We start from the raw sequence: 23,147 nt of genomic DNA on the forward strand, positions 1-23,147 counted from the left end.
TTTATACGCAAGAGTAGTCAGGCAGCAGAGTTCTGCATCCGGTGTAGTCTTTTCATAGTCGTTAAAGGTGATCCATGCTAGAGGCTATTGGTGTAAAAGAGTTTGGACAAAACAAGAGAGATGGTAACCTGGACCTTGTGTGGAAATCCCAAATGGGGAAAGATTTGTGGCAGAGTTTTTATAGCAACAAAGCTTGATCTTGCTAGTTTGTCCACTTTGGCATTCATCGATAGCTTGGAGTCCATGGTCATTCCGAGGTTTCTTACTTCCTTCGATATTTTAGGCAGCATTCATAGATCATCGAGCCACATGGCGAGTGGGTCATAATGTTTCCAATTGCCACACATGAGTATTTCTGTTTTGGAAGCATTCAATTCGAGATGGCACCACATCATCCATTGATCCACATATATATATATATATATACACACACACACACAAGCACACACACATATACATATATGCACATACACACACAGAAGAAAAAAAACGAAGGCAACAGGGACGTTATAGTTAGGAAATGGAAAAAAAAACAAAGGTTACAGGGATGTTATAGTTAGGCTCCGAGTTAACTATAACTAACGCCCCCGCAATGCACTGCTTTTGACCTCACAGATTATTTCACTCAAGACATGGTCAATGGCATCACTGATGACCTCTCAAATGACATCACTATTCCATTTCCGAACTAGAACGACCCTGTAACCTTTAGTTTTTTTGTGAATTTCTATGGTTTTGTAACTAGTAGTCACGTTTGCAGATTGGTGGAGAAAGGGAGAGGGCGTCCAACCAGCTCTCAGAAATCCTGCTGTCTGGGACTTACTGGAGGTAACAGAAGGAGATCCTGGCCCCCAAGGACCCTCAGCATCTAAGGGGACTTAATCCCCCAAACAGCAATACGCAAGGAGGCAGGTTTGCAGAGTAATGGACAACGTTTTGTTTATTTTTCTCTTTTAAACGGTAGGGGTGCCAAGTGCCCCCATCCGCCAGGGCCAGGCATGTTTTTTTTATGAGAGCGGGGGTGTACTCCCCTCTTGCCATTTCTTTTTTTATTTTATAACTTGGGGGGGGTTGTTCGGCCCCACTCTTGAGCTGATTTTGGGCCCGGGCGACTCCATCCCCTGGGCCAGGCCTCTGTTGTGGGTGACCTGTTCCCACCCAGGGCATCCACTCACCAAGGATGGGGAACACGGGGGAGTTTCAAGATCCCCACTGGCTCCCCACCTTCTGCTAACATGCAGCTCCCTCTGTGTCAAAGCAATTGTGCAGTGGCGGCTGCTGTTTAACGGGGGGGGGATAAAAAGAAAAAATCCATTTACCCGCAGACCGGCCGCCACCTCCCGGTCCTTGACACTCAAAGGCACACAGGGTCCATTAAGTCAATCACAACGGTGTTATCACCATGACAGTAGCATCACGGTTCAGCGCTCAGACGGGGACTATGAGCCTGGTCATGTTCTCTACCCAGGCTATAAAATGACTGTTTGGCTGGCCCAAGATGGCTGTCCAAACGGTCATATGCACTTAGTGTGCTCATCACTACTCCCCCTGGCCCCTGCTCTAGCTAGTCAAGCTCCGCAGCAGGAAGGGAAAAATTAAATGAGAATAACATTGTGTTTTTTTTTTATCTCTTTTTAAACTGCTTGCAGAGCAGTGGGGTGACGAGCCTCCGCCTTAGCAGAAGAGCCATCACATCAATTGTGCTCAGCTTTGAGCACACAAGACCAAAATGCTTTAGCTTACTCAAAGCAGAGCATAGTTTTCTATGGCTTGTCGGGAGCGGTAAAGCTCCCGCAAAGTAATAGCAAACAGCTATGTCCCAGCAGTGAGCACCCCGGGACATAGCAGGAGCCGTCCCTGGGGAACGGAGGTCCTCAGGGCCATCTTTGGCTCCAGGTGTGGGGCCTTACTCCTTTTTTTAAAAAAAATTGCCCCTGGCAGGTGGTGTTCCCGGGGACTGACCACCTCCATCATATTATTTGAACCCCGTAGAGGAGCCGGTCCTCAAGGGTTCAGGGGGGCCACGCAAGCCCCACTGCACTTGTATAATTCATTGCACAGGGGAGGTGGCGGTCCCTGGGGCTAAGGGGAACCCACACAAACCCCCCTTGCACTTAAAAAATGTACAGCCTTGGGGAGGTGGCGGTCCCTGGGGCTTTTCGAAGGCCTAGGAGGGGGCACCCATGATACCCCTCCTTGAATATAATAATCCTGCATGCCCCAGGGGTTTAGCCCACCAGGGGCCTTCATAAAAAATAACGCTTGGGAGCCCACATGGCTTTTTTTTTTTTTTTAAACAATGTTGCTATGGGTCCTCCCGCAAATTCATCGCAAAATTAAATTAGAAAAATACTTTTGACCCTGGAGGGTTTCCTGTGGATCCGCCCCCTCACCCACCATATCTGGGGGGGGGAGGGGGTCGGGGTATTCCTACCCTGCCTACTTTTCTTTTTCACTTTTTTTGTGGGACTCTTCTTCAAGCCGAGTCCCAAGGAGGCTGCCAACACTTCCTGGTTGAAGTGTTATCAGGCAATTACATTTTTGTAGGATCAGTGAGTCCAATGCAAGGACTTGCTTCCCAAGATATCTGTACATTTTTTATTTTTTTTAACTTAAATATTTTTGAAACTACTTAACAGATACACACCAAATCATAAAAGCACGGTTTCTGGACCAACATCTAGCTTTCTGCCAAATTTAGTGAAATTCCGTTCAGCGAGTCTGGCTGTAGTTATGTTTAAAAAATAAAAAGTCTCCATAGACCTAACATAGGGAAAATGTGCTTTGGGACCCCCCTTTTTTCTGAGCCCCTGATTGACAGATCACCCCGAAACTTTCAACACAGCTGAACAAAAATAGAGGGATTCATCAAGCAGCTCCAAACTTTGCTAAATAAAAAACTGTTCCTATGTAAACTTTGGTCCTAACAAGAACTACTAGGAAAAAAAGTGTATGTGTATATCTATCTATCTATCTATATATATATTCACAGAAAAAACCATAGGTTTCAGGCACGTTATAGTTAGGAATTAGCATTTAAAAAACCTCAGAAATTCACTGAAAAAACCATAGGTTTCAGGGGTGTTATAATTAGCTGGACTTTTCACTTGTACAAAACCATTGAAATTCCCCCGTTATAGTTAGTTCAGCTAACTATAACTCGCGCGCCCGCAATGCACTGCTGATGACGTCACATATTACATCACTCATGACATGGTCAGTGACATCACTCATGACATCACTGATGACATCTCAAATGACATCACTGATGACATCACTGATGACATCATCCAGTGAATGTGTGTTATTCTGAAAATTAAATATGTTTTATATATGTATATCTCAAGGTCGATGGAAGAATAAATGGGTATATAAGTGTCTAAATGGATGATTTGTTTTTGAAAAATTGATTGTGTAACTGACTGATTAAGTGTATCATAGTGAATACATGGCTTAGGGAGTAATGTTTAAATATGTAAATATCTGTATCAGTCTCTCACTTTGTGTATAAGTGGCTGCATGGGTTGGTGAGTAGCTACATGGGTGTCTATATAGGTTATTAGTTGGTTTTTTGAGTATCAGTCTGAGTGTCTGCATGGTTCGGTGGGGGGTATTACGTAGTGCATAGGTGCATGAATGAGTGACTCACTGTTTGTATGTGTTGAACACAGTATGTGTGCAGGACTGTATGGGTGGATGAGTGTGTTTATGGGTGTGTTAGTGAGTGAATGACTGTCTCAATAGTGTCTTTATGAGTAACTACATATGTTTTAAACTAGTATATGTGACCATTGGTGTATATATGTGAGTATATGTGAGAGTGAGAGATTGAAAGAGTTCCTGTATGAATAAGTATGTGTTTCTATAAGTGATTGTTTAAAAGACTAAGTATGTGTAAGTTTCCGTAGAAGTAAGTGTGGTGGTGTGTGTATAACTGTATATGCAAGTAAATGTATGTTTGATTCTTTATTAGCATGAGTGACTATGTGTGTGAGTAACTCTATGGATGAGTGGCATTGTGTAACAGGATGTATAGGTGTATGAGTACATATGATGAGTGAGTACATGTATGAGTGACTGTATTGGACTGTTGGTGAATGAGTGGATGTGTATGTGGATCTTAGAATTACTGAAGAGGTTGTTGTAACTGGTATTGGTATGTCCATTGTTTTGAAAATTTTTGTCTCTATTTTTGAATGTGTGTATCAAAGGTTATATTAGGGAGAGAGGAGGTCTGCCACTCTATCACAAGGATGATGTCATCAGTGATGTCATCGACCATGTCATGAGTGATGTAATATGTGACGTCATGAGTGATGTCACTGACCATGTCATGAGTGATGTAATATGTGACGTCATCAGCAGTGCATTGCGGGCGCGCGAGTTATAGTTAGCTGAACTAACTATAACGGGGGAATTTCAATGGTTTTGTACAAGTGAAAAGTCCAGCTAACTATAACACCCCTGAAACCTATGGTTTTTTCAGTGAATTTCTGAGGTTTTTTAAATGCTAATTCCTAACTATAACGTGCCTGAAACCTATGGTTTTTTCTGTGAATTTCAAAGGTTTTTTAAATGCTAATTTCTAACTATGCCTACAGAGATAGGACATGTGAAGAAAGAAGAAAAAATGCACAGAAAGAAACAAAAGAAGTGCAGAAAGAAGCAACAGAAGTCCTCAAATACGAAGATAAGTGCAGGAAGAAGGATAACGTGCAGAAAGAACAAAAAGAAGAGCAGAAAGAAGCCTTGTTGCAAAATCATCCTGTACCCTCAACTTTTTCAGACGGATACTGGTGGTAACTGAGTCTGACTAACCAGTCCTAGAGCCAGTGCTATGTTAAAAGACACTTAGAATACAGTGAAAACACCTACATACACTAGGGAACATTATGCGTTGGGGTCCCCCTGTGATTAGCATGACCTCCTCTGTAAGCCCCTAGTGTATAATAGGGCATGGGGATTAAAACTACCTCTTAAAACAGGCCACAGGGCGTTTTTGCACACGTTAACTCAGGCCCCGTCCCCTCCTTTCACCATTGTGTAAACACGCCCTGTGTCCGTTTTTAGTTGGGAGATTAAGTTCATTTGAGTCCTGAGGGTCCCTAGGGTCCAACTAGCCCACTAGGTACCTCCAGTAAGTGCCACAGAGCTGCGTTGCAGAGAGGTGTAAAACGTGGCACGGCCTGGACCACCTCTCTGCAATGCAGCTCAGTGGCGCTTACTGGAAGCACTTGGTGGGCTAGTTAGCCCCCAGGGGCCCTCAGTATTGAAGGGAAATTAATCCCCAATTTAAAACGTGCCATGGTGCGTGTTTGCACACGTCACCTCAGGCCCCGTCCCCTCCCTTCACCACTGTGTAAACGCGCCCTGTGGCTGTTCTAAGTTGAGAGATTAAGTCCCCTTGAATCCTAAGGGTCCCTAGGGTCACACTAGACCACTAGGTACCTCCAGTAAGCGCCACAGAGCTGCGTTGCAGAGAGGTGTAAAAAGGGGCTTGGCCTCAGAACACCTGTCTGCAGCGCAGCTCCCTGGCGCATACTGGAGATGCCTGTTGGGGGCGCGTTTGCAGAGTGCTGCATGGAGGGGGCATGGCCTCCGGGACAATGCCAGTCTTTTATTTATTTTATTTTTTTAAGAAGGGGGGCTGTGTGGTTCCCCTTCTTATTCTAATTTATTGGCCCTGATGACCCCATCCCCCAGGGCCTGTCTCCTAATTATATTTTTTTGACCCCAATCCCCAGGGCCGGCCACTGTTTTTTATTATTTTTAAAAAATATATATTTATAGACACACCTAGGACATGCTGGACAAACCGTACGTACCTATCACCATGACGATTTGCGTGATATTCATTAAAAGGCGACTATGCATGCAATTAATCCACGTGGAATGTATTTACACCACTAGTGAAGCTCTGACATGTCTGATGCTCTACCGTGCCTAATCCCGGTAGACACCCTTGTCGTTTATTTATACAAACATGGGTAGCTATTGACGGGCCCCTTTAATACACATGCACACTAAGCCATTCAAAGGGGATTCGACAAAAATTCGACCAAAACAATGCAAGAACCCCCCCTCACAGTTAATAAAACACACATCCACTGCCGGATGTGTAATACTTTTTATTTTACTCTCTGGAAAGGGGACGAACATCACTTGCGAGTCACAGCGCGCTCCTGACAGAGCCCAATGCTGTGTTACACCCACCATTGCCTGCCGAGTGCCACACACCTCTGTATTGTATTCCACTAGCTAGTGCATATGCTATGACACTCTCTAGCCCATGTGCACTGTAACACCACCCCGTGAAAATGTCATGCCACACTTGTCTTCGCACGGGTTATATTGCCCTATCTAACGTGCCTTCCTCGATGCCTATGTTATAACGCACAGTGCTATGCCATACATATTACAATTTGGGATCCATATCTTTGTCACAGTGCATATGCAACGTTACACTCCCCAGCACATATTTTATATTACAACTTTAGAGACTAGTTAGGTTACACAACACTGCCCTGTGCATATTACACTCCAAGGCGCATATCGCATAGCACGCGCTAGTGCCTGTGCTATCTCGCGCTCTCCAATGAATCTGTCATTGCGCACAATGTATTGCATATTATATTTCACGCCTGGTTCATCTTATATCACACTTTTTGGTGCATAGTTTATACCATACACTATATCTAGTTTTCATTTTCAATCGTGCTCTCAGGACTATGTTCTATATAACACTGTGTTCACCTACCCTTTTCACGGGCATTACATTTTGCGATAGGGGGTGGAGGGTCAGGGGGTGTTTTTGCCAAGTGAGCCCGGAGTCACAGTCACTAACGTCTTCTTCTTCCTGAATAAAAGTGAGATTATGCTGCATACTTGTTCATATTTTAAGTAGTTTGCACAGACAAAATGTTTTAAAAACAATAAAGTTTCTAATACCCGCCTTCTCTGAACAGTTAGCTTGCTGCCCCATCCCCCTCCTCCCTATCCTCTGTTGTGTGAATCCATGGACTAGCCTCCTCCCTCCTGCCATGCATGGTCTGATGTGCTGCCACTGCCCTCAATTTAGTATGATGTACCAGTCCACTCCTCCTGCCCTCCATTGCCCAATTCTATGCCCCATCATTGACCTCCTGCTTAAACTCTGTGCTTAGCTTGCTGCCCCTATTCTCCTTCCCCCTGCCCTCCGATGTCTTTGTGCATGCCCCTGCTCCATCCTTTTTGTCCACCATGTCCCATGGACCTGCCACTCCTATCTACTCTGAGTGTTCTGTTGAGCTGCCACTCCCCTCCCACCTGCCTAGCATTGTCAGATGACTGTAACCTGTCCCTGCCACCTCCACCCTGCCTGTCCACATGCCATGCCTCTATCCTCTTCCTCCTGTCCTACATGGTCCATTGTACTGCCACACCCTTCTGCCCTCCCTGGTCTGTTGTGCTGCAACTGCTCCTCCTGCCTGCCCCGTGTGGTCTGTTGTGAGGCCCCTTCCCCTGAACTTTCTTGTCTGTGCACAGGTCCTGACCCTCCCTTCTATCCTCCATCATCCTTTGTGCATGCCCCTGCACCCTCATTCTTGCCCATCATAGCCATTGTGCTGCCACTAACACTCCCACTTGCCATGTATGGTCTTCTGTGCTGCCATGGCCCCTCCCACCTTCCCTGTGTGGTCAGTTAGCTGCCCCTGACCCCCTCCCACCTTCCCTCCATGGTCTGTGTGTATGCCATCACAGTCTCACTGTTGCTCTTCATGTTGTGTCTTGCTTCTAGTGCCCATCCTGCCTGACCTCCATGGCTATCTTGCTGCTCCTGCCCTGCCCCCTTGCCCCCAGCCCTCTGTTTACATGTGCAGACCCCTACTCCCTCCCTCCTGGCTTGTCTGTTCCATTGTAATGCCCCTGATCCGTCCCTCCTGCCCTTTATGGTCTGTTATGCTGCAGCCTTCTCTCCTGTCTGTCCATTATGGTCAGCTAGCTACCATTGCCTCTTGCCCCTCTGTTCTCTGTTGTCCATGTGCATGGTCCTGTCCCCTCCCTCTTGCTTTCTATGGATTGTTGTGCTGCACTCCCGTCCTGCATGCCCTGTGTGGTGTATTGTGCTGCTGCAAACCCTGATGCCTGCCCTGCAGGGTCAGTTTGGTGCACCTCTCCATGTCTCTCCTGTCCTCTGTTATCCAAGTCCATGTCCCTATCCCATTTCCTTCCATGATCCAATGTACCATACTTGCGAACATTTTGAACTTGGTAAGAGGGAGATTTTGAAAAAAAACTGGGGTATTGATTTTCCCCTTTGAGTTACATTGAAAAAGAGGATATTGTAGACAGGAGACAGATCAAATAAAGCCCATTTGAGCTTAAAAACATTGGACGTTTCCTGGCTGTATCGGGTCTGTTGGCATGTATGGTTGTACTACCATTGCCTCTTCCTTCTGCCCACAATGGTCTATTACATTGCCACAGCCTTGAAGGAGGGTAGATTTTGTATCACAGGGGGCCCCTGGCCCGTTCTGTCCACACCTGAAGTATGAGACCCTTGTCCTTGCCCTGCCAGCCGCATTTGTAGGCCGTATTAAATTGACCAGCGGGTCCTGTGTTGCTATATAATTATCCCGAGACATCCTTACCACTCAGCCAGCATAAAACCCCTGTGTAGGCCCTTCTGTTCAATATGTAGGCCTCTTTGTTAAATTGACCATAGCTCTGCAATTTTAGTGTATAGCAGTCTGAAGGCAGGTCTGCGAGGCCTTCTGCTCCAAACTAGTAGCCCCCACCCTACCCGAGTGTTCCGTGCTCGGTATCAAAGTTCAACATCCCCCTGAAGCTGTCGACATACAGTAGGCTGCATCCTGGACTGGTACTTGCTTCCTGGGCAGGTTTCCCGCTTTTAAGGAAGTGGCAACCGCAGAGCGTCAAGTTAGGAGAACTGAGGAGATTTTATACATGAATATATTGAATTCCTGTACAATACCCATTATTTTCTGCTTGCTCTATGGAACTTACGATAAGCGATTGGCCTGAGAGACTGACCTTTTCACCCAGTCCATTGTCAGCATTAAGTGGGTAAATGACGAAATGTCTGGTAAAATCTGCAGACGAAGCTTTTGGGTAGCATACGTAGGTAGATGTAGCGTGCAAAGGAGCCCACAAAATGATATAAAAAGGGAGCACCCACAGATATCGACGGACAACCTCGCCGTCTGTATGTAGGTTAACAGGCTGTGCAGGTTTTCCCCAAGAACTGGGAGCTCTTGTCTTCCTTTGCTTAAAATGTCTTGCTCTGCTTTGCTTGAAGTATCTTATTCTATTTTACCTATATGAAATGTCATGTTATGTTTAACCATTGTTCTCTTTACTTTTGCATTTAAAAGATGTTGTATTGTAATTGCAGGAATGCTTGCTCTAAGAGTAAATGTGAGTGTCCCTAGGTAACATTTTCCTTGGTGTAACTTGTTTCTCATGATGCATTTATAGATGTGTTTTCTCTCTCTCTCTGTCAGTCCATTAATTGAGATACAGAGAATATCATGACAGCTGTATGATTATCTGGATTCTGTATTTTGTACTTTATGTCTCTATTCTGCGGTTTCTTTGAAGTTGCATCTTCTCATTAAACTGCCATTGTATTCTGCCTCCAATTCCATGTCTCATATGTCTGTTTTCTTCATTTTTGGAGCAAGCGTTCCTAGGCACCCCGGCTCAAATTAAGGTGCCCCTTTTGTCCCTGACTCACTCTCCTGCTCAGTTCTGTGGTGGCTCCCGGGGCTCTGGGGACCGCCCCTAGCTTCCTTGACCCGTAATAGATCTTCCCTCCAACAGCCTCTCTTGTAAGTCCTGTATTGTTGGTTTGTTGCCCCTGCCCCCCTTTCCACTGCCCTCCATAGTCTGTTGTGCTTCCACGGCCCTTCCTGCCTGCTCAGTGTGGTTAAATTGTTGCCTTTGCACCCTCCTACCTGCCTTCAATTTTCAGAGTCCGTGCCCCTGGCCTCTGCCTCTCAACAGTATCCTAATGAACAACTAGATTGCTAACATTCTATATTTATTACAAAAGTGTGGAACGCCTGACATCATCTTAATGTAATCAAAACTGTAATACCTAGAGCATTCCTTTAGAAATTACATATATGAGAGGGTCTTATTGGCTTCAAAATTATGCTTAGTGCTCTAAAAGACTAAAATAAGGACATATTTTCTGAGTTTTCAAATAGCGACAAAGCACTTTTAAATTATTTGTTTTCTTTATGTTTTTTTATCTAGTTGACAACTTGATTAATTGTTGCACATAGGGGAGAGGATGTGGTGTTACTTCCAGAACTGCAGACTTTGCAACTGGGGAACCAGGTTGAAGTTTCTGCTTCAGCTCGACATTCTGTGATTCTGGTCAAATCACTTAGTCTCCCCATGTCTACAACCAAAATGAATTTGTTCTTGTGTGATGTAACCAATGCTCATGTAAAGCACTCCAATACCTGACAAGTCTGCACTATATAACACTGCAAAAACACAAAATAATAAGTGTTTTGCACACTTCTGTCATTGGGCTATATTTGGGCTATATCTGGGTGATTTTGGGCTACATTTGGGCTCTTTTGTCTCCGGTGGCCATCTTGGGAGATTTATTTGTTATGAAGTTTCCTAATTTCCTCATGTACTGCAGTCTCCTCAGTCGGAAATGCTTTCAGTTTTTTACTTTGATTCCATCATGAAGGTATTCAGATATGTCACACATTTGCCATAAATTCTGAATGTTAGCACTCTAGTTGCTCATTAGATCACTGTAGTAAAACTACTGTTCACCATGGAAGTCTGCTCCTGGTATTAAAAGTGCATGTTTCAGTCTGCATGTCAGAATTTTTTAATGAAATAGAAGAGGATTTGAGAAGTCACTCAAAATGTGCCCTCATTTTCTTTCTTCAGCATTAATCATAATTTCTATGGCAAAATGAACCCCCTCATTGTGTTCCTTTTTAAATTAAATGTTTTAAGTGTTACCAGTTTATTCCAATCAAGATGGCTTCAGGTGTGCCATACTTTTGTCATAATGAAGACAGTAAGTGCTCTAGTTGTTTTTAAGAACATTCTTGGACATTCTGTCATTGGGCTATACTTGGGCTACATCTGGGTGATATTTGGGCTACATTTGGGCTCTTTTGTCTCTGGTGGCCATCTTGGGAGACTTATTTGTTATGAAGTTTCCTAATTTCCTCATTTACTGCAGTCTCCTCAGTAGGAAATACTTTCAGTTTTTTACTTTGATTCCATCAAGAAGGCATTCAAATGTGTCACACATTTGCCATAAAATCAGAATGTTAGCACTCTTTTTGCTCATTAGATCACTGTAGTAAAGCTACTGCTCACCAGGGAAAACTGCTGCTGGTATTGAAAGTGCATGTTTCAGTCTGCATGTCAGAATTTTTGAATGAAATAGAAGAGGATTTGAGAAGTCACTCAAAATGTGCCCTAATTTTTCTTTCTGCAACACTAATCATACTTTTTATGGAAAAATGAACCCCCTCATTTTGTTCCTTTTTAAATTAAATGTTTTAAGAGTTACCACTTTAATCCAAGCAAGATGGCTTCAGGTGTGCCATACATTTATCATAAGTAGGACGGTTAGCGCTCTAGTAGTTCTTTGGAACACTCTGGAAAGCTGCAGTAGAACACAAAGGAATCAACTGACAGTCTCTGCCCTTGTTGGATGTACATGTTTTACTGAGAATGTCAGACTTCATTCTCACATGACTGAGAAAGATAATGTGAATTTACAGAAAATAAGCTCTCAGTTTAGCTTATAGATCACCTTCCAAACCTCTGTGGTAAAAGCATGAGAAAATATTTTTCTCTCAATCATGATATCCCAGCAGAAGGCTTTTTCACATGGTGAAATCACCTTAGAACATACCACAATTCCTAAAATGAGTATGGTACCATCAACAAATGATTTATAATGTAACTAAAGTCTTAAAACCTTCTATTAACTGCAATGCTTTTTAATGAGGTGCTATCATGTATATTGGTCCCAAGATGGCTGCCAACACTTCTTGGATGAAGTGCTGACAGCCAATCAGATCTCAGGATGAGATGTGTGGTTAGGTTCCGCCCACATATATATATTGATTTAAATGCTATTTTCTCAGGAACTACTGAACAGATTTACACCAGACCTACAAAAGGCACTTCCTTGACCTGAGGACTACCTCTCTGCCAAATTTCAAGTAACTCTGTTCAGCCGTTCGGGCTGTAGCTGTGTCTAAAGGTCCTATGGAAAAATGCATGGGAAAAACGTGTTTTGGGACCCCCCTTTTTTCTCAGCCCCCGCTTGACGAATCCCCCCGAGACTTTCAGGGTAGGAGCGGAGCGTAGCGCCCCACCTATTTTGAAAATTTCGCGAGGATTCATCGACCGGCGCCAAAGTTATTCCAAATAGAATGTTGCGGATTTCCTATGGAAACAGGGTCCTAACTATAACTATCTACTGGCGACAATTTAACCACACTGAGCAGGCAGGAAGGGCCGTGGACGCACAACAGACTATGGAGGGCAGTGGAAAGGGGGGCAGGGGCAACAAACCAACAATACAGGACTTGCAAGAGAGGCTGTTGGAGGGAAGATCTATTACGGGTCAAGGAAGCTAGGGGCGGTCCCCAGAGCCCCGGGAGCCACCACAGAACTGAGCAGGAGAGTGAGTCAGGGACAAAAGGGGCACCTTAATTTGAGCCGGGGTGCCTAGGAACGCTTGCTCCAAAAATGAAGAAAACAGACATATGAGACATGGAATTGGAGGCAGAATACAATGGCAGTTTAATGAGAAGATGCAACTTCAAAGAAACCGCAGAATAGAGACCTAAAGTACAAAATACAGAATCCAGATAATCATACAGCTGTCATGATATTCTCTGTATCTCAATTAATGGACTGACAGAGAGAGAGAGAAAACACATCTATAAATGCATCATGAGAAACAAGTTACACCAAGGAAAATGTTACCTAGGGACACTCACATTTACTCTTAGAGCAAGCATTCCTGCAATTACAATACAACATCTTTTAAATGCAAAAGTAAAGAGAACAATGGTTAAACATAACATGACATTTCATATAGGTAAAATAGAATAAGATACTTCAAGCAAAGCCGAGCAAGACATTTTAAGCAAAGGAAGACAAGAGCTCCCAGTTCTTGGGGAAAACCTGCACAGCCTGTTAACCTACATACAGACGGCGAGGTTGTCCGTCGATATCTGTGGGTGCTCCCTTTTTATATCATTTTGTGGGCTCCTTTGCACGCTACATCTACCTACGTATGCTACCCAAAAGCTTCGTCTGCAGATTTTACCAGACATTTCGTCATTTACCCACTTAATGCTGACAATGGACTGGGTGAAAAGGTCAGTCTCTGGCCAATCGCTTATCGTAAGTTCCATAGAGCAAGCAGAAAATAATGGGTATTGTACAGGAATTCAATATATTCATGTATAAAATCTCCTCAGTTCTCCTAACTTGACGCTCTGCGGTTGCCACTTCCTTAAAAGCGGGAAACCTGCCCAGGAAGCAAGTACCAGTCCAGGATGCAGCCTACTGTATGTCGACAGCTTCAGGGGGATGTTGAACTTTGATACCGAGCACGGAGCACTCGGGTAGGGTGGGGGCTACTAGTTTGGAGCAGAAGGCCTCGCAGACCTGCCTTCAGACTGCTATACACTAAAATTGCAGAGCTATGGTCAATTTAACAAAGAGGCCTACATATTGAACAGAAGGGCCTACACAGGGGTTTTATGCTGGCTGAGTGGTAAGGATGTCTCAGGATAATTATATAGCAACACAGGACCCGCTGGTTAATTTAATACGGCCTACAAATGCGGCTGGCAGGGCAAGGACAAGGGTCTCATACTTCAGGTGTGGACAGAACGGGCCAGGGGCCCCCTGTGATACAAAATCTACCCTCCTTCAAGGCTGTGGCAATGTAATAGACCATTGTGGGCAGAAGGAAGAGGCAATGGTAGTACAACCATACATGCCAACAGACCCGATTCAGCCAGGAAACGTCCAATGTTTTTAAGCTCAAATGGGCTTTATTTGATCTGTCTCCTGTCTACAATATCCTCTTTTTCAATGTAACTCAAAGGGGAAAATCAATACCCCAGTTTTTTTTCAAAATCTCCCTCTTACCAAGTTCAAAATGTTCGCAAGTATGGTACATTGGATCATGGAAGGAAATGGGATAGGGACATGGACTTGGATAACAGAGGACAGGAGAGACATGGAGAGGTGCACCAAACTGACCCTGCAGGGCAGGCATCAGGGTTTGCAGCAGCACAATACACCACACAGGGCATGCAGGACGGGAGTGCAGCACAACAATCCATAGAAAGCAAGAGGGAGGGGACAGGACCATGCACATGGACAACAGAGAACAGAGGGGCAAGAGGCAATGGTAGCTAGCTGACCATAATGGACAGACAGGAGAGAAGGCTGCAGCATAACAGACCATAAAGGGCAGGAGGGACGGATCAGGGGCATTACAATGGAACAGACAAGCCAGGAGGGAGGGAGTAGGGGTCTGCACATGTAAACAGAGGGCTGGGGGCAAGGGGGCAGGGCAGGAGCAGCAAGATGGCCATGGAGGTCAGGCAGGATGGGCACTAGAAGCAAGACACAACATGAAGAGCAACAGTGAGACTGTGATGGCATACACACAGACCATGGAGGGAAGGTGGGAGGGGGTCAGGGGCAGCTAACTGACCACACAGGGAAGGTGGGAGGGGCCATGGCAGCACAGAAGACCATGCATGGCAAGTGGGAGGGTTAGTGGCAGCACAATGGCTATGATGGGCAAGAAGGAGGGTGCAGGGGCATGCACAAAGGAAGATGGAGGATAGAAGGGAGGGTCAGGACCTGTGCACAGACAAGAAAGTTCAGGGGAAGGGGCCTCACAACAGACCACACGGGGCAGGCAGGAGGAGCAGTTGCAGCACAACAGACCAGGGAGGGCAGAAGGGTGTGGCAGTACAATGGACCATGTAGGACAGGAGGAAGAGGATAGAGGCATGGCATGTGGACAGGCAGGGTGGAGGTGGCAGGGACAGGTTACAGTCATCTGACAATGCTAGGCAGGTGGGAGGGGAGTGGCAGCTCAACAGAACACTCAGAGTAGATAGGAGTGGCAGGTCCATGGGACATGGTGGGCAAAAAGGATGGAGCAGGGGCATGCACAAAGACATCGGAGGGCAGGGGGAAGGAGAATAGGGGCAGCAAGCTAAGCACAGAGTTTAAGCAGGAGGTCAATGATGGGGCATAGAATTGGGCAATGGAGGGCAGGAGGAGTGGACTGGTACATCATACTAAATTGAGGGCAGTGGCAGCACATCAGACCATGCATGGCAGGAGGGAGGAGGCTAGTCCATGGATTCACACAACAGAGGATAGGGAGGAGGGGGATGGGGCAGCAAGCTAACTGTTCAGAGAAGGCGGGTATTAGAAACTTTATTGTTTTTAAAACATTTTGTCTGTGCAAACTACTTAAAATATGAACAAGTATGCAGCATAATCTCACTTTTATTCAGGAAGAAGAAGACGTTAGTGACTGTGACTCCGGGCTCACTTGGCAAAAACACCCCCTGACCCTCCACCCCCTATCGCAAAATGTAATGCCCGTGAAAAGGGTAGGTGAACACAGTGTTATATAGAACATAGTTCTGAGAGCACGATTGAAAATGAAAACTAGATATAGTGTATGGTATAAACTATGCACCAAAAAGTGTGATATAAGATGAACCAGGCGTGAAATATAATATGCAATACATTGTGCGCAATGACAGATTCATTGGAGAGCGCGAGATAGCACAGGCACTAGCGTGTGCTATGCGATATGCGCCTTGGAGTGTAATATGCACAGGGCAGTGTTGTGTAACCTAACTAGTCTCTAAAGTTGTAATATAAAATATGTGCTGGGGAGTGTAACGTTGCATATGCACTGTGACAAAGATATGGATCCCAAATTGTAATATGTATGGCATAGCACTGTGCGTTATAACATAGGCATCGAGGAAGGCACGTTAGATGGGGCAATATAACCCGTGCGAAGACAAGTGTGGCATGACATTTTCACGGGGTGGTGTTACAGTGCACATGGGCTAGAGAGTGTCATAGCATATGCACTAGCTAGTGGAATACAATACAGAGGTGTGTGGCACTCGGCCGGCAATGGTGGGTGTAACACAGCATTGGGCTCTGTCAGGAGCGCGCTGTGACTCGCAAGTGATGTTCGTCCCCTTTCCAGAGAGTAAAATAAAAAGTATTACACATCCGGCAGTGGATGTGTGTTTTATTAACTGTGAGGGGGGTTTCTTGCATAGTTTTGGTCGAATTTTTGTCGAATCCCCTTTGAATGGCTTGGTGTGCATGTGTATTAAATGTGCCCGTCAATAGCTACCCATGTTTGTATAAATAAACGACAAGGGTGTCTACCGGGATTAGGCACGGTAGAGCATCAGACATGTCAGAGCTTCACTAGTGGTGTAAATACATTCCACGTGGATTAATTGCATGCATAGTCGCCTTTTAATGAATATCACGCAAATCGTCATGGTGATAGGTACGTACGGTTTGTCCAGCATGTCCTAGGTGTGTCTATAAATATATATTTTAAAAAAATAATAAAAAACAGTGGCCGGCCCTGGGGATTGGGGTCAAAAAAATATAATTAGGAGACAGGCCCTGGGGGATGGGGTCATCAGGGCCAATAAATTAGAATAAGAAGGGGAACCACACAGCCCCCCTTCTTAAAAAAATAAAATAAATAAAAGACTGGCATCGTGCCGGAGGCCATGCCCCCTCCATGCAGCACTCTGCAAACGCGCCCCCAACAGGCATCTCCAGTATGCGCCAGGGAGCTGCGCTGCAGACAGGTGTTCTGAGGCCAAGCCCCTTTTTACACCTCTCTGCAACGCAGCTCTGTGGCGCTTACTGGAGGTACCTAGTGGTCTAGTGTGACCCTAGGGACCCTTAGGATTCAAGGGGACTTAATCTCTCAACTTAGAACAGCCACAGGGCGCGTTTACACAGTGGTGAAGGGAGGGGACAGGGCCTGAGGTGACGTGTGCAAACACGCACCATGGCACGTTTTAAATTGGGGATATAATTTCCCTTCAATACTGAGGGCCCCTGGGGGCTAACAAGCCCACCAAGTGCTTCCAGTAAGCGCCACTGAGCTGCATTGCAGAGAGGTGGTCCAGGCCGTGCCACTTTTTACACCTCTCTGCAACGCAGCTCTGTGGCACTTACTGGAACTTAATCTCCCAACTAAAAACGGACACAGGGCGTGTTTACACAATGGTGAAAGGAGGGGACGGGGCCTGAGTTAACGTGTGCAAAAACGCCCTGTGGCCTGTTTTAAGAGGTAGTTTTAATCCCCATGCCCTATTATATACTAGGGGCTTATAGAGGAGGTAAGGCTAATCACAGGGGGACCCCAACGCATAATGTTCCCTAGTGTATGTAGGTGTTTTCACTGTATTCTAAGTGTCTTTTAACATAGCACTGGCTCTAGGACTGGTTAGTCAGACTCAGTTACCACCAGTATCCGTCTGAAAAAGTTGAGGGTACAGGATGATTTTGCAACAAGGCTTCTTTCTGCTCTTCTTTTTGTTCTTTCTGCACGTTATCCTTCTTCCTGCACTTATATTCGTATTTGAGGACTTCTGTTGCTTCTTTCTGCACTTCTTTTGTTTCTTTCTGTGCATTTTTTCTTCTTTCTTCACATGTCCTATCTCTGTAGGCATAGTTAGAAATTAGCATTTAAAAAACCTTTGAAATTAGCAGAAAAAACCATAGGTTTCAGGCACGTTATAGTTAGGAATTAGCATTTAAAAAACCTCAGAAATTCACTGAAAAAACCATAGGTTTCAGGGGTGTTATAGTTAGCTGGACTTTTCACTTGTACAAAACCATTGAAATTCCCCCGTTATAGTTAGTTCAGCTAACTATAACTCGCGCGCCCGCAATGCACTGCTGATGACGTCACATATTACATCACTCATGACATGGTCAGTGACATCACTCATGACATCACTGATGACATCTCAAATGACATCACTGATGACATCACTGATGACATCATCCTTGTGATAGAGTGGCAGACCTCCTCTTACCCTAATATAACCTTTGATACACACATTCAAAAATAGAGACTAAAATTTTCAAAACAATGGACATACCAATACCAGTTACAACAACCTCTTCAGTAATTCTAAGATCCACATACACATCCACTCATTCACCAACAGTCCAATACAGTCACTCATACATGTACTCACTCATCATATGTACTCATACACCTATACATCCTGTTACACAATGCCACTCATCCATAGTTACTCACACACATAGTCACTCATGCTAATAAAGAATCAAACATACATTTACTTGCATATACAGTTATACACACACCACCACACTTACTTCTACGGAAACTTACACATACTTAGTCTTTTAAACAATCACTTATAGAAACACATACTTATTCATACAGGAACTCTTTCAATCTCTCACTCTCACATATACTCACATATATACACCAATAGTCACATATACTAGTTTAAAACATATGTAGTTACTCATAAAGACACTATTGAGACAGTCATTCACTCACTAACACACCCATACACACACTCATCCACCCATACAGTCCTGCACACATACTGTGTTCAACACATACAAACAGTGAGTCACTCATTCATGCACCTATGCACTACGTAATACCCCCACCGAACCATGCAGACACTCAGACTGATACTCAAAAAACCAACTAATAACCTATATAGACACCCATGTAGCTACTCACCAACCCATGCAGCCACTTATACACAAAGTGAGAGACTGATACAGATATTTACATATTTAAACATTACTCACTAAGCCATGTATTCACTATGATACACTTAATCAGTCAGTTACACAATCAATTTTTCAAAAACAAATCATCCATTTAGACACTTATATACCCATTTATTCTTCCATCGACCTTGAGATATACATATATAAAACATATTTAATTTTCAGAATAACACACATTCACTGGATGATGTCATCAGTGATGTCATCAGTGATGTCATTTGAGATGTCATCAGTGATGTCATGAGTGATGTCACTGACCATGTCATGAGTGATGTAATATGTGACGTCATCAGCAGTGCATTGCGGGCGCGCGAGTTATAGTTAGCTGAACTAACTATAACGGGGGAATTTCAATGGTTTTGTACAAGTGAAAAGTCCAGCTAACTATAACACCCCTGAAACCTATGGTTTTTTCAGTGAATTTCTGAGGTTTTTTAAATGCTAATTCCTAACTATAACGTGCCTGAAACCTATGGTTTTTTCTGCTAATATATATATATACACACACACACATATATACACACACAAATATATATACACTCACATACACCCACATAAACACACACATATTTATATATATATATACATACACACACACACATATATATATACACACACACACACACAAAAGGTTGTATGATATGAACATGAGTCCAACCCTTTTTGTATCTACCCAACTTTCTACATCGTTGTCTGACGTTTTTCCATGTACATGAGGACTTGTGCATTTTCTAGTTCTTCATGCCCTTGGAAAGTATCGAACGGTTGCTAGAATAATTATACTCCTTTAATCATTTGTGCTTATAGTGAGATGGAATACCAAAGGCTCTTTTCATCCAATTTGCAGTTAGGCAAGTCCTGCGAGTTTCACTCACATTACTTACCTTGAAAATGTAGTTTGATTAGCTATTTTTTTGTATGTATAAATGGTAGGAAATTTCCAATGGATTAGGGGTAGGGAGTTTGTTATATAGTATAAATATGAAAGGAATTTAGATTTAAGTGTTCATTCTCTTCATGGACATGCTTTTCCTGTGTTCGGTTTTGTGCCCGCTCAAGCATAATTAAACTGCTCTGTTTTACCTCTGTGTACCTGTACTCATTTAGATTTAAGTGGACAAGAGTGATATTATCCAGGCTGCAAGGGTGCGCTTTCCACAAATGGTCCCTGAACAACGACCTCGAAGTGGGAAATCCAACAGCATTTGTGTCTGTGGCTGAGATGACACTACCCAAGACCGACTAATCATGGGGGACCCTGCAAGAGGAGACTGGTTTCTTGCAGCTGCCATCTGAAGACATGAACTGTTCCTTGGTAACAGGATCTCCTCAGCAGAGGTTCCAAACTGATCAAGCGAAAAGTGGCTGAATTGCTGAGTACAGAGATACAGACCTCTTCACCAAACACCTGGTGAGATTTTTCAGAGTTGTTTTGTAATAGGTGTATTGAATTATTGATTAGTTTTTGGTATTGAGAATTTTATTACATTACATTGGTTGGGTTTCAGGTTGGACCTGATAAATAGGCCTGTATTTTTTTTTTTTTTTTTAATTTTTTATAAGAAACCTTTATTACACATTACTAAGATACAAACAAGGGCCTACAACCACAAGGGCCGGCCGCTAGAAAGCTCGGGAGCCAGCAAGGCAACGCCATACATTCAAATGAGCCAGAAGCAAATGCTCCCGAAAGTTCGTAAGCACATATAACAGGCTGCGGCCACAGTCCAAGGGCGATCAAAAAGGACGGTTTCATATTTTCTATTAAACAACAAACAATAACACACAAACAAGGCAATGAGAGTCCGAAATAGCAGCGTGCGCTCCCCAGGACGGGGGAAGATCCACGTTATCTGGAATAACTCTTGACAGGAGGTGGTAGTGGGGGGCGGCGGAGAAGAGGACAAAGCATACACAATTACGTAGAATGTGCGGCTAGGGGGACAAAGCGACGTCGACCTCTTGCGGCAGAGGCGGAGCGCAGATATTTCCACGATAGGAATTCCATGGACCCCACACCTTAGTCCACCTCCCAGGCTTGCCTCTCGCCACATACACCGTCTTTTCCCTGAACATACACCAATCCATATTCTCCTTCCATACCGAAATCGTAGGCGGCCTCGGGGAACCCCACAACTGTGCGATATTGCGCTTAGCCACCATGTACCCCAAAGTCACCCACTGCGTCTGCGCCGCATTATAGTCATTTGGTTCCCAGACATTCAGCAAACACCTCCTGGCCTCTGGTAACAAAGCGACATGCGTGACCTCCTCCATTACAGTATGTACCCCGTTCCAAAATCGTACGACCGCCGAACATTCCCATAGGATATGAAGAAAGGTACCCAACAAGCCACAGCCACGCTTACACATTCCATCCCTCGAATAACCCATACGTATCAAACCAGGCCCTGTGACATACACAGCTGCACAAATCTAAGGCGGGCCGGGATCGCCACCTCTTTCGGGGAGGCCACCGCCGATACCCAATCCTCATCGTCCAGTTCCAATCCGTCGGCCGTCCACGCCTCCCGCAGATGGGTCAGCAAGTCCGTACGATCATTAATAAGTTTTTTATAGATCAGACACATAGCCATCTAACACCCTATCTTCCAACGGGGAATATTCTGGGATAGCAGCAACATCCGGAAAAACCGAACACAGCGCATGGTAGACCTGTGCATATCGGAAGTACTCCCTATCATTTAATTTGTATTCAGTTTTGAGCATTTCAAACGTTTTAAAGGACCCTTTCGCCCAGAGGTCACCCACCTTACTTATACCAATCATGTCCCATTTCTCAAAGCCTTTTGTTTTCCACAGACAACCCAAGCGCTGGGAGGCATACAACGGCGTCGCTCGAGTCAAGCGATCCCTCCACCCCATCGCAGCATTCGCCGCATGCCACACGCGTACCGCAACTTGTGTTGGTCCTGTCAACCGTGCATCCGGAGTCGCCGAATACAGTGCCCTATTGTAATCCCCGCCTGGAAGCAATAACTTATCCATCTCGAAGGCCGGATTCAAAACAGGACCGTATATCCCATGGTTCACCGCCGCCAATTGAGACGCCCAATAGTATCTTTTAATATCGGGGAGGGCAACACCCCCATCATACCAAGGGAGTGTCAACTTGGCGAGAGCGATCCTCGGTCGCCCGTCCCAAAACAGTTGGCGCTGAAGACCCTCCACCTCACGGAAGTAACGGGCCGGCACGACATCTAGCGTATTTTGTAAAGCGTACAAGAAGCGAGGCAGCGACATCATTTTAAACAATGCCGCCCGTCCGAGCGGCGAGAGCGGAAGCCGTCGCCACCTCAAGACGTCGGCCTTCAATCGCTGGAGTGGAGGGAGAAGGTTTCGCTCATAGCGGACCGAGGGGTCCAGTGATATGAAGATTCCCAAATATTTGAACCCCAATGTAGCAATCTGAATAGGGCATCCCCGCGGCAGGAGGGGGGCCTCGCCCGAGAGGACGTAAACACATGACTTGGCCCAGTTGATAACCAGGCCAGAATTACGACCGAAGGAATTCAATACGTCCACCAATACAATTAGCGACTTTCGAGGAGAGGTGAGATACAAAAGGAGGTCATCCGCATAAAGGGAGACACGGTCCTCAAATTCCGGCGTCCATCTAATGCCCTGCAACGACGGCTCCCAACGCAACCAGGCAGCGAGAGGTTCTAAAGAAAGTGCAAAGAGGAGGGGCGACAACGGCCAGCCTTGTCGCGTACCTCTCCCCAGCGCGAGGGGAGCCGGCACCCTACCATTCACCACAACCTGCGCCAATGGGTCAGCGTATAGTAATTTTACCCACCCAATGAATTCAGGGCCAAACCCGAACTTCGCTAACGCAGCCCAAATATACAGCCACTCTAAAGTATCGAACGCCATGGTAGCGTCCAAAGACGCCAAGATGGCCGGCTCACGCATAAACTCCGCTCTAGCAAGCACGCCATGCAACCGCCTCAGGTTCAGGGCAGTATTACGATGAGGTATAAAACCGGACTGGTCCTGATGAATCAAGTCGCCTACGACCCGAACCAGACGATTGGCCAATACCTTAGCCAGAATTTTGGGTTCCGCGTTCAACAACGAGATAGGCCTGTAGGAGGCACAGCGGTCTCGCGGCTTCCCCTCCTTATGTATCACAACTATGGTGGCAAGACGTTGGTCAAGGGGGAGGGAGCCCGCCGCCCGTGCAGCGAGGAACATGTCACGAGATACGGTGCTATCTTATCTGGACGCAA

The sequence above is a fragment of the Triturus cristatus genome, chromosome 1_1 (genome assembly GCF_964204655.1).
Source record: "Triturus cristatus chromosome 1_1, aTriCri1.1, whole genome shotgun sequence".
Taxonomy (NCBI): Eukaryota; Metazoa; Chordata; class Amphibia; order Caudata; family Salamandridae; genus Triturus; species Triturus cristatus.